Here is a 12,714-nt window from a genome sequence, read left to right on the forward strand (position 1 = left end):
TTCCAGTTCCTGACAATTAGAAACAATGCTGCAAAGTAGCTTCTTGTACATATTTCCGTGCAGTTATGTAGATTTTTAGTTGTCTTTTTAGGAAAAGTCCTAGAGGTGATGTTGCTGAGCCAAAAGGCATGTGTTTGTAAAATTTGGGGTGCCGCTAAATTGCCCCTGGGAAAGGCTAAGTCCAGTCCAGCAACGTGTTCCCCCAGCGCAGTGAGAAAGTACGAGTGGTCCTCTGCTTCGCCAACAGGTGGCACCAACAATCGTTTTAATCTTTGCTTTGTTCTTAATTTTACAGAGGTGAATGGCTTGCATTGTTCTATTTCTTTCAAACATGTAAACAGGTTATTTAAAAAAAAACAAAACCTCATACCCTTGGCTAAGGTATTTCTGGGGTTCTGACTATAATATACGCTTACCCAGTTCAAGTTCATAGCTTCCATATTTTCTGAAGACAAGACATCTCAGGTTTACCTTGAAAATTTCCGACCCCAAACCTGCAACCGGCCAACTCTCCAAGGAGCCGGGATTCCTTGAGTGGGAAATGTTATTCAGGGACTATAATTTGGTGCCGGGGTGCTCAGTGTTATCAGGTTGATTTTTATCCCCCTAAGGAAAAAATACATTTTCCAGCTAGAATTCTATCTCCAGCCAAGCTATTCTGGTTGCAAAGACAAGTGATATTTTTCGATCTGCGAGAATTTCAGAAAATTTACCATCCTTTAGTCATTCATAGGAGGCATGTCACACAAGGAAAGAATCGACCAAGAAAGAGGAAGATTTGGGATGTAGGGAAGCGTGGAGCCAGTCCGGGAGGAGGAGCTGTCTGGGACAACAGCGACACAGCAGTCCTGCTGCAGCGCGAGAACAGAGAGCTTCAGGAATTAGGTCTCCGCGGAACGGGGGAAACCAGTAGAGTCAAAAATATCCCCGAGAAGTTGCGCATGGAAGAGCAGAGCTATGGTGAAAGGCAGGCCTGAAGGTCAAAGGGACCTCGGCGGGGAAAGCCAGCGTGGCACCTCTCAGGGCCATGAAGTAAACGCTCTTCAGACAAGAACCGGGTCAGGGAGGAACCAGGATCCTGTTTCCACCTTGAGACAAAGACTGAATGCGGTTCCCCAACCGGCAGCCACGGCAGCCACTGTGAGGCTCTATGCAGTTTTTTACTTTGTATTTTTTTTTTTTTCCCCAATTTGGAAGTTATGTCTTCAGTTCTATCTGACCAGCCCGAACACACTTAATTTAGGTTCTTACCATGTTGCTCCGTAAGCTTAATTTGTATCACGCTTTGGTAAACTTTGTTGACTCTTCTTCTTGGCATTCGAGCTCTTCATCTTTTGGAAGCTTACTTTGCAGACAGGCTCATTTCGAGTAGGAGGGTTTTTATTTGGTTCCTTGCTTGGGTCGTGGTTGGGTTTCATTCTCTCTCTCCCCCGTCCAGAAGTCCAGCAGTTGCGGCTTACCTCCATGGTAACTGAGACATGTGCTGACAGTGCTCTGAGATCGCTCTTCCAGGAGGATACCGGGCGCGCTGAGAGCCAGGGAAGGAGGCGGCACGCGGCTGGGCTGGACTCCTGGCCAGGAAGCCGGCTCTCAGTCCCCTTCGCCCACCTCCCTAGTCCTCAGCTCCCTGCAACCCGCAGTCCCCCGCAGCAGGCGGGCAGCCCGTGTTCCCAGCTCTGTTTCACCCAGTGAACTTGCCTTGGGTCCTTTTCTTGCCAGACGCTTTTAGAGTGTCCTTCCCCCCAAAAGCTGAGCCCCAAGCATTTCCTGCTCACTTCCAAATCTAGAGCCCACGAGACCTTTTCTCTTGCCACTCACATGGCTTCTGCTAATTTCTGATCCAGAGAAATGTTTACTTCGCTTTTCGATCCTGGCTCTGTCTTTTTAATTATATATGGACAAATTTTATCTTTCATTGCTATGTGATCAGAACAAGGAGCAGGTTGGATGCAAACTTGACGCTCTGTCTTGCCCAGATTGTACCACTTTTATCATTTCCCCTTAACTTTGTTCCCTTTACCCTCCTGAGTTGTCGATTATGTATCCATTCTGCCCTTCTTTTGCTCTAAGAAAATCTCTGTACTGCTGGGGTTGCCAAAGTGCCCCAGTGATATGTACATACCTATCTATACATAGATATCTATGTACATAGATATCTCTGTAGATAGAAATGGCCAATTAAATGTAAGGAAAAGATAATTACGTGGGACTTCCAGGGAAGTTCTTTAAAAGGGCCTGATCTGGTTTGGGGGGGGGGGTGTGGAGGGTTATACCTTTTTGCCCTTTGATCTTTCTTTTCTTGTACCTGGAATGCAGATGTGATGGGTAGAGGTCACCTGCCATCTTGAGACAAAGAAGTCACTTCAAGGACGCTGAGAATGGCTGAGCAGAAAAGCAACAAGAACCTGCGTTCCCCAAGAGCATGATCAAGGTGGGCTGGGCACGGGAGACACAACCAAGGTCCTGCCCCCAGGAACTTTCCAGTTAGGATGACCAACTTCTGCCGTTGCTATCAGAAGCAATTTCCCAATAGACGCTCCGTCTTCGAATCATTCCCTGGAAATTCAAAGTCCCAGGTAGAAGCATGTGATTGGCTGGGCTTGGGTCAGGGGCACATTTCCCAGCGGCCAGGGGGTTAAGAATACCTTACCCCTTTGGCACCTGTTGTGGGACATAGGCACTGCCTCCCACTAAGACCCACGTAGAGGATTCCTCCCTGGAGAGTCAAAAACCATGGGTAACATCCACTGTACCCTGTAGTAACTGATAAATAGAGAAATCTCTGGCTGGAAATCCCTCCCCTTGATGAGGTAAGCTGCGGCTCATTTCTACTCACTATCAGTGTGGATGCAGAAGAAAACACAGGGATAGGCTCGGGTCTTGGCAGGCATCACGCCTTTCCAGGGCTATTCAGGCTCTGTCGTGCAAATCCTGGGAAAGCTCCTTTCTTTGATCTTGGTTCACAGCTTTTCGGGCTTTTGGCACGACTCCCAGCTCCTATCCCAAGCGTAGCCCTTTCCAACATCCGATGTACACAGGCCCAGCTGTAGTGTTCTTCAGGGACCTCCGTTCCAAACGATCAGCCCACTCTTAGAGGGTCTGGGCCAAGTGCAAGTCAGCTGAGAACAACTCTAGGACCTCCTGTGCCTTCCTGAATCACTATGCCAAGATGTTGATTCTCATGTCCTCTTCCCTTTAGGATTTCTTCCCAGGCAGTGATAGCAACATGTAGGATAGGTGACAACAATATGATCTTGCTTGGGGGGGGGGGTGTGGAGGGTTATACCTTTTTGCCCTTTGATCTTTCTTTTCTTGTACCTGGAATGCAGATGTGATGGGTAGAGGTCAAGAGGAAATATCCTCTTGTCATTCATGGAGCTTGTGGCTGAGCATTGGACGGCCTGCAAAACAAACAAACAATGTTTTTTCTAGCACAACACCCAGAGCATTAGGAAGAGGCCCGCTCCTTTCCTCCGACTGCCAAACCTTGTACAAGTGCCTCTCAGTGGAAGGGCCCGATTTGAGTCCAGAACTCAGCAGCAGGGAAGGTTGGGAAAGGCAGTAGTTAGCTCCGCAGCAGGCACTCTTAGAAAGAAATGAAAATGGGTACGCATGCCCACTCACCAGCTCCTTCCCCCTTGTCATCAAGAGGGAACCCCTTTTGGGGCGCCTGGGTGGCTCAGTCGTTGGGCATCTGCCTTCAGCTCAGGTCATGGTCCCGGGGTCCTGGGATCGGGCCTCCCATCGGGCTCCCTGCTTGGCGGGGAGTCTGCTTCTCCCCCTCCCACTCCCCCTGCTTGTGTGCCCTCTCTCGCTGTGTCTCTCTCTGCCAAATAATTAAATAAAACAAAACAAAATTTATTTAAATAAATAAATAAATAAAGAGGGAACCCCGTTGACACCAGGATTTGGGGGGTGTCACTGCCGGGTCCTGATGTGGCCATGTCAGCCAGGCACAGCTCCCAGACACAACTACCTGTCCGAGGCCAGCAGACACCGTGATTTCCACGCACAGAAGGTGGCAACCAGGTGGCTCTGGTCTGTTTTTGTGAATCATCTCATTGTGATGAGAGACTGTGGGTGCGCCATTCCCGAATCTGACTTAGGGTATCTTCTAGAAGTGTCATCAGAGCATTAAGGAACCGTAAGCAGGAGGGGTCAGAACACGTGTCCTCACACTGGACATTATTAACTGCTTCACCTAGAGGCCGTTCCTAACGCTCTGGATCCCTCTTCTGTAGAATCCCAGGCAGATTCTTTTTCTTATTTTTCTTCAGACGAAATGTACATGGCATAAAACTAACCATTTTTTTTTTGAAGATTTTATTTATTTATTTGACAGAGAGGGATCACAAGTAGGCAGAGAGGTAGGCAGAGAGAGAGAGGAGGAAGCAGACTCCCCGCCGAGCAGAGGGCCCGATGCGGGACTCGATCCCAGGACCCTGAGATCACGACCTGAGCCGAAGGCAGTGGCTTAACCCACTACGCCACCCAGGCGCCCCTAAAACTAACCATTTTGAAGAGCACAGTGGAGTGGCATGAGGTACAGTTACAGTGTTCCCAAACATCTCCATCCCTCCATGAAGTAGTCTCTGCTGATTCCCCCTCCCCCCAGGCCCCATTCTAGTTGAGTTAAAACAATAATTTTCCATTTTTGCCTATGGCTCATTTGGGCTGGATTTCTGTACTTGAACCAGAAAGAGTCCTAACCGGCAAAGCATCGCTCAGGTTCCAGCGTAAATGTGTTTGTCAGGTCTTCTGCTCCCCTCATTTAATTTAGATCGCCCTGTTCCCCCGTCTTCTGGCAATGCGTGATTCTCGCCTTCTTAGCTCTTAGCACAAATTGCAGTGTTGTGTGTGTTACTGGTTTAATGGCTGTCTCCTCTGTGGGCCAGTACAAGGTAGGAACAGTCTGTTTGATTCTCTTTCTCTGACCAGCGCAGTGCTATAAAAAGAATCCGTGCAATAAACATGCTTGGGATGGGGGGACGTGGAGGGGGACAGGTGACGACGTCAGACCTAAGGACATCAGGTCTGGAGCAGTCCCCAACTAGTGACAACTCGCTATGAGTTGGGGAACCTCTCTGCCTACCTCAATCTTCCATTGTGCCCTAGACGTCCTCAGCCCCAAAGAAACAAACCCACACTACCTTTTTAGAGACTTCTGAGAAGAGGCAAGACAAAAAGTGACAGGGACATTAAAATACCATTGATACAAATGTTTTTATCTGTTTGAAAAATTAATACACATTATACAAATTCAAATATATTAGAAGGCTTTTTAGTTTAGGGTGAAAATAAAAGGCTGAGTCTCTTTCTCATACCTACTCCCTGGTTCCACCCACCTGCCATTCCCTTCCAGAAAGGCACCTGCTGTTATTAACCTCTTGGGTCCCAGAGAAACTCTATGCATATTCAAATGCACATAGACTCCTACCTTTCTTTTTAAACAAATACTGGAATACCAAACACAATGCTTTTATCCTCTTTACCTTATAACCCGAAGTTAGTTTCATATTAGCACAATGGAATCTACCTCTTCATTTTAAAGCTACATAGTTGCATTGTATGAACGTTGCTACTTCTTCATCAGCTCCCCTGGAATGCACAGGAATGCACATGTTAGTTGCTCCCTGTCTTTTGCTATGACAACCAATGCTAGAAGGCATATATGCCCTTTGCACACATCTGTTAATACGATTTGTCCAATAAATTCCCGGAATGGAACTGTCCGGTCAAAGGGCACATTGATTTCGAGTTTTGCTAAAGTAATTATAACATCATACATTCTCATCAACAACACCGGCCCCTGTGTCTCCCAACGGGCTTGCCAGCAGTATGTGTTATCAAACCTCTAGATCTCTGGCAACCTGATGGGTAAAACAGAAAACCATTGTCTTATCTAAACAATTTTTTAAAACCTTGACAGAGAATATACTACAACGAACGACCGTGAACTTTTTATCCATACCCAGACTTGATGCTTTTCTATATTGCTTCAGAATTTTAATATTGTTAGAAATAAATGTTACTGGTGCAGTAAAACTCATATATGAATCCCTGTCTAATTTCATTCTCTTCCTTTCCCCGATGGAAGTGATTATCATTAATTTGCTATTCATTGTTTACATTGATTACAGTTATACTGCATATTTATGTCTAGAGCACAATATTTGTGAGTGTTTTCAAACTGTATATATTAGCCATCAAATTCTGTGTATACAGAACTGTGTTTAAATTGTATCTATCACTATACATAATATACATTTGTAACACTATGAGTAATATATGCTAATTATGTACTGAAGTCACATACAGTTATTTCAACTATGTGTAATATTCATCAAATTCATTTATTTCAATGGATATAGAAAGGACATTAGATAAAATTCAGCTAGAACCAGAAGGGAACTGTCTTAACCTTGTAAGGGTTATATAGCAAAAATCTATGAAAATATGATGCTTAATGGAAAAACATCAGATAGATTTCTTTTAAAATTAGAAATGGATATGTCCACCATTGTCCTATCATTTAATGCCATACTGGGGTTTCCACGCAAGTAAAGAGGGGGTATAAGAATTATAACGGAATAAATTAAACTGTCATTGTTCTCAGATAACATGACCATCTCCCCAGAAAAACATAAGAATCCATTGCTAACAGATTAGAACTTATAGAAGTGTTCACTCAAGTTCAACCTACAAATATCAACAGTGTTTCCCTACCAGAAATTTGAGTAAATGGTTGTATCATGCTTTTGGAGGGGGTGACTTAATATTATAAAGATGTCAGTTGTCCCCCAAATTAATCCAAAAATAATGCAACTTCAAGAAAAATTTCGGTTGAGCTTTTTGAGAGTCTTGGTAAATTTCTGTGGGAGAAGAAGAGTAAAGAGGAGTTCACTTACCTCTGTGACCAGAAAGCACCCATTGTTTAGTAGATGATATCAGAGAAATTGAGTAATGCGGATGCCAGATACGTTGAAGACCTAACTGCAAAAGTAAAGCCACAGTATTAGCAGAAGAAAATGGAGGTGATAGGGCACCTGGGTGGCTTAGTGGGTTAAAGCCTCTGCCTTTGGCTCAGGTCATGATCTCAGGATCCTGGGATCGAGTCCTGAGTCAGGCTCTCTGCTCGGTGGGGAGCCTGTTTCTCCGTCTCTCTCTCCCTGCCTCTCTGTCTGCTTGTGATCTCTGCCTGTCAAATAAATAAATAAAATCTTAAAAAAAAAATGGAGGTGGTATCTTTATGATCTTGGAGTAGGAAAGGACTCAACAAAACTCCAATATCAAAACCACAAGGCAAATACTGATGAAAAGGATTACTTCAAAACTTACAACTTTTGTATTATGAAGGACTCCAGAGATAAATAGAGATCAGAGGAGGAAAATATTTGCAATATCTAAAATTCACAAGGGACTATCATCTAAAATATTCAAGGAACTCCTATAATTTTTTTTTTAAGGTAACAGTTTAGTGAGAAAGTGGGGATTTTTAAACTTTATCCTGCTCAGAACCTATCTTGTGAATTGGTTGTATGAACATATTTCCTAAGTCTGGAAAACTCTCAGCACTCTGTCATATTGCCTTTCCGTCATTTTCTCTACTTTCTTCTGAATTCCTATTTGACTACTGGACTAAAACTGCAATTTGATTCACACCTCCCTGAATAGACCAGAATTAGCTCAAAGGAGATCAGAGACCCAAATGTAAAACCATTAAGCTCTTGAGAAAACATAGGAGAAATTTTATCAATGTTTGGTTAGGCCAAGAATTTTTAAAGATACAATAAAAGCCATAAAAGAAAAAAAAACATTAATTGCACTTTATTAAAACCAAGAACTTTAAAGGACATTGTAAAGACAACGAAAAGCCTGGAAGAAAATATTTATAAATCACATACTTGATAAAAGGGTTGTATCCAGAAACATATTTTTAAAAAACCTCTAGGGTGCCTGGATGGCTCAGTGGGTTAAACCTCTGCCTTCGGCTCAGGTTATGATCCCAGGGTCCTGGGATTGAGCCCTGCATCGGGCTCTCTGCTCAGCAGGGAGCCTGCTTCCTCCTCCTCTCTCTCTCTCTCTGCTTGCCTCTCTGCCTACTTGTGATCTCTGTCTGTCAAATAAATAAATAAAATCTTTAAAAAAAAAACACCTCTAAAAGTCCAGTAATAAGAAAACTAATATATATATTTTTTAATGAGCAAAAGATTTGGACACGATCTTTGGATGGAAAATAAGCATATGAAAAGCAGCTCAGCGTCATGAATCTTAGGGAAAAACAAATTTAACCCATAATAGGATACTATTACACACCTATTTAAAATCATTTTATAGGGGTACCTGGATGGCTCAGTGCATTAAAGCCTCTGCCTTTGGCTCAGGTCATAATCCCGGGGTCCTGGCATCAAGCTCCACATCGAGCCCCACATCAGGCTCTCTGCTCTGCGGGGAGCCTGCTTTCTCCTCTCTCTCTGTCTGCCTCTCTGCTTACTTATGATCTCTGTCTGTAAAATAAATAAAATCTTAAAAAAAAAAAAGAAAAACATTTTATGTAACTAGACAGACTAACCATACCAAGTGCCTGGCAAACATAGGAAGCTGCTTTAACTCTCATTTATTGATGGTGGGAGTGGAAAATGATCAGCCAGTTTGGCAGTTTCTTAAAATGTTAAACATATCTGTACTATACGACTCAAATCTTCAACGCCTAGGTATCTACCTAAGAGAAAGGAGCCGGAATCTACCCTACCATCCAGTAACAGGTGAATAGGTAAACACAATGGTTTGTTCATACAGTGGGCTTCTTGGTAATGACAAAGAAGACAGTATTGATACACTCAACAACATTGATGATCCTCAAAATATTTATGTTGGCTTGCAGAAATCATTTGAAAAGGAATATATAATCCCGCTTTATGTAAAACTCTAAGATTCTAGAAAAAGCAAATTCATCTATAGTGACAGAAAGCATATCAGTGATTGCCTGGGAATTACTTAGTGGGGGAGGGCAGGGAGAAGTGGGAGGCAGAGATTACTTTTGGGGGTATAATACATTCATTATCTTGACTGTGGTGATGGAGTTATGAGTATATACATGCACCAAAACTTATCAAATTATAAACTCCATACATGTTCCTTTCACTCGGTGTCACTTATGACTCTGAATAAAACTGTACCTCTGTTACCTCAACATAAGGGCTACCTCTCAGCTTTGTCCTGAGAATCAGATGAGTGGAAACCATTAAAACAGATCCTGGCTGGTTAGTGGTAAGTTCTCAGAAAGCATTGTTTCTTGCAGTTGTTACAAACACAATGGCTCAGAAGAGAGTTTGAAGAAAGCCATTCATTTCCCAGTAAGCAGGAAATGTTACCTTCTACGTGGGTAGGAAAATAGTACAGGAATCAAATGCCTTGAAATTAATGGCAAAATTTGTTGCTTTCTTTTCTTTCTAAAAATAAAATTTTATCTTAAAAAATGCAAATAGTAAAAAAAAAAAATCCAACTGAGAGCCAAACCAATTCTAATTTCAGTTGTTGAATCCTGATGCTTGCATGATAACTTCTAGATTTCCTAAAAATTCTTACTTTGCGACAGTTTAAATCCTTTGGAGAATCCTGGGAATCCCCAGGAAAACAAGTGTGTGGGAGAGAAAGAACCAAGAGTCTCTCTGGTGCAGAAGATATTACTGCTTCCCATTAATCATTGAGAACTTACATTTCCTACGACGAATTCCTTAAATCAATTTCTGCAACCCCACAGAACACTTCTGCAGGTTAAGACGGTTTCTGCAAAGGGACCTTGGCAGGATGGATTGGGATTGGCTGAGTCTGTGAAGTTCTTCCTGCCTCCTCCCAGCCGCCATCTTGTTTTCCTTCCTCTTTGCCCTCACTACTCAGCCCCTGGGAGGCGGGATGCTTTCCTTCTGGGTTTGCATTTCTGCCCTTTCCAGGCTCCTCAAGACTCACCCGGGAAGCAGGGTTGGCATCCCTCATGGATACAGAACCTTTGGGCCAGAGATCTGGCTAATTCAGTGTGTGTGGACAAGGAGCTTTATCAGGACGCTGTGGTCACCAAGGAGGAGAGAGAGGGGGCCCTTAAGAGCTATCCACATTTTTCTCTCCTCCTGAAAGATGAGAGGGGGGTGAGGTATAAATGCAACTATCCCAAACAGTTTCTGTTCCCATGTTTTAGGTGGAAGAGGAGGGAAGGAAGAAGACACCCGGACAGATGGGCTGTTTCCTGGCCTCAGTTGGCCTCTCCATTCTCAATGGTTTTCTTTCCCCATGGCCTCTGGGATGGCTCTCCTGGAAGGTTTGCTGGCAGCACGACTGAACAAATAGTTTTGTGAGTAGTGCTAATCTGGCCTTAGGCTTAGGATCGAAGTCTGGGGAAATGGCCATGGTTCAGATCTTAACTCCAGCGTGGCTGGCTTTATGACCTCTGTGGGTGGCTTAACCTCCAAAAGCCTCAGTTTTTCCGCATATGGAGGACTGCACAGCTTAGAACCCTGCCTGGTAGGGTTGCTGTGAGTTATGCGTGGGAAGAGCTTGGGACAGTGTTGTAGGCTTTGCTGTGGTGACAAGTGACTGGCCCCAGATGGTGCATAGCTCCACACGACAGGTCTTCATTTCTGTTCTTGATAATACTTATGGTGTGTGTGGGTGGGCGGGGGAGCTGGTGCCCTACTCAATCACTCAGACCAGGCAGACTGATCAAGAGGTTTTGAAGCTGTAGCATCTGGAGCACATGGCCTGAAAGGTTGCTGTGGAAAGGATGGAGTCTCATGTGGTCTGTGTCAGCTCAGGCTGTTGTAACAAATGACTGGAGACCAGATGGCCTAAACATCAAATATTTATTTCTCCCAGTTCTGGAGGCTGTGCCAGCATGGCTGGATTCTGGAGAGAGCCCTCTTTTTGGGTTGCATACTGACTTCTCCTCACGTCATGAACTAGCTCTCTGACCTCTTCATAGAGGGGTAGGAATCCCATTCGGGAGGGCTCTGCCCTCACAGCCTGATCACTTCCCAAAGCCCCTACCTCCAAATACCATCATTGGGGTTGGGCATTCAACCTGTGAATTTTGGGAGGACGTACACATAACATTAAAAAGTTATCACTTTCTTTTTTTTTTAATTTTATTTATTTGACAGGGAGAGAGATCACAAGCAGGCGGAGAGGCAGGCAGAGAGAGAAGAGGAAGCAGACTCCCCATTGAGCAGAGAGCCCGATGTAGGGCTCGATCCTAGGACCCTGAGATCATGACCTGAGCAGAAGCCAGAGGCTTCAACCCACTGAGCCACCCAGGTGCCCCAAGTTATCACTTTCTTATTCTTTGGTTTATCTATAACCTTCCTTATCTCAAAGGAACTGAGGTCCCCCACCCACCCCAGGGCATGTAATTGCACACACACAAGATACAATTCCCATTCATGTTCCTTAAAAACACCTAAAAGCCACCAGTGTCTTGAACAGCACCTTGTGAGCCACAGAGAGCCACCTTAAGGTCCAAACAGCTGATAAGCTGGAGACTTGGGATTTGAGCCCAGGCACACTCAGACTCCAGACCTCCAGCTCCGCCCCTCTGCAGAGCTGCCTCTCAGACACATTCTAAGAACATACTTGTGCAAATACACACAAACATGTTTTTATCTACAGTCATATTTCCACAAACATGATGTCATAGAGCCAGCTCTATGCCTATACAGCAAGGTGGTATCTTCCTTTCTTTCTGTGTTTTAAGATTTATTGGTTTATTTGAGAGAGAGAGAGAGAGAGAGAGAGAGCGAGAGAGCGCGCGCACAAGCAGGGGAGGGGCAGGCAGAGGGCGAGGGAGAAGCAGAGGGACCCTCCCCCTCTCTCTTCCGTCTCTCTCTCTCAAATAAATAAATAAATCTTAAAAAAAGAAAGGAAGACAAAAATACCTTAAACATTACACATCTGTTATTTGTCACGAGGGACTTTTTACATATATTTATCATCCACTTACATCTTGCCAGTTCCCTTTTCATGTGTTAGAGTGACAATAGTAATGCTGATCTTTTCAAAGATTCATAAGAGCTCTTAGTATATTAAGATTATAAAGCCTTGGGGCGCCTGGATTAAAGTGTCTGCCTTCAGCTCAGGTCATGATCCCAGGGTCCTGGGGTCGAGCCCCACCCACATCGGGCTCTCTGCTCTTCAGGGAGCCTGCTTCCTCCTCCTCTCTCTGTGCCTGCTTCTCTGCCTACTTGTGATCTCTGTCGAGTGAATAAATAAAATCTTTTTTAAAAAAGATTATAAAGATTTTGTTTCTCATGAAAGTTATAAAGATCTTTTCCTAGTTTGTCTTTAAGCTTTGTTCCAATTTTTAGTCTGAAACTGAAATGTGTGACTTTCTAACATAACCAGTCCAATTTCAGCTTAATGGTTTCTTAGCCTGCTGTCCTGTGTTTCCCATCCATGGATTGTATGTTCTAAAATTCACTTATGCTTTAAGAATTTGATTTTAGAGGGGCACCTGGGTGGCTCAGGGGGTTAAGCCTCTGCCTCCGTCTCAGGTCATGGTCTCAGTGTCCTGGGATAGAGGCTCGCATGGGGCTCTCTGCTCAGCCAGGAGTCCGCTTCCTCCTCTCTCTCTACCTGCCTCTCTCCCTACTTGTGATCTTTGTCGGTCAAATAAACAAATAAAATCTTAAAAAAAAAATTGGTTTTAGGGATGCCTGGGGTGCTCAG

This window comes from Mustela putorius, unplaced genomic scaffold, assembly GCF_011764305.1.
Source record: "Mustela putorius furo isolate JIRA1106 unplaced genomic scaffold, ASM1176430v1.1 tig00000139_pilon_pilon_pilon, whole genome shotgun sequence".
Lineage (NCBI taxonomy): Eukaryota > Metazoa > Chordata > Mammalia > Carnivora > Mustelidae > Mustela > Mustela putorius.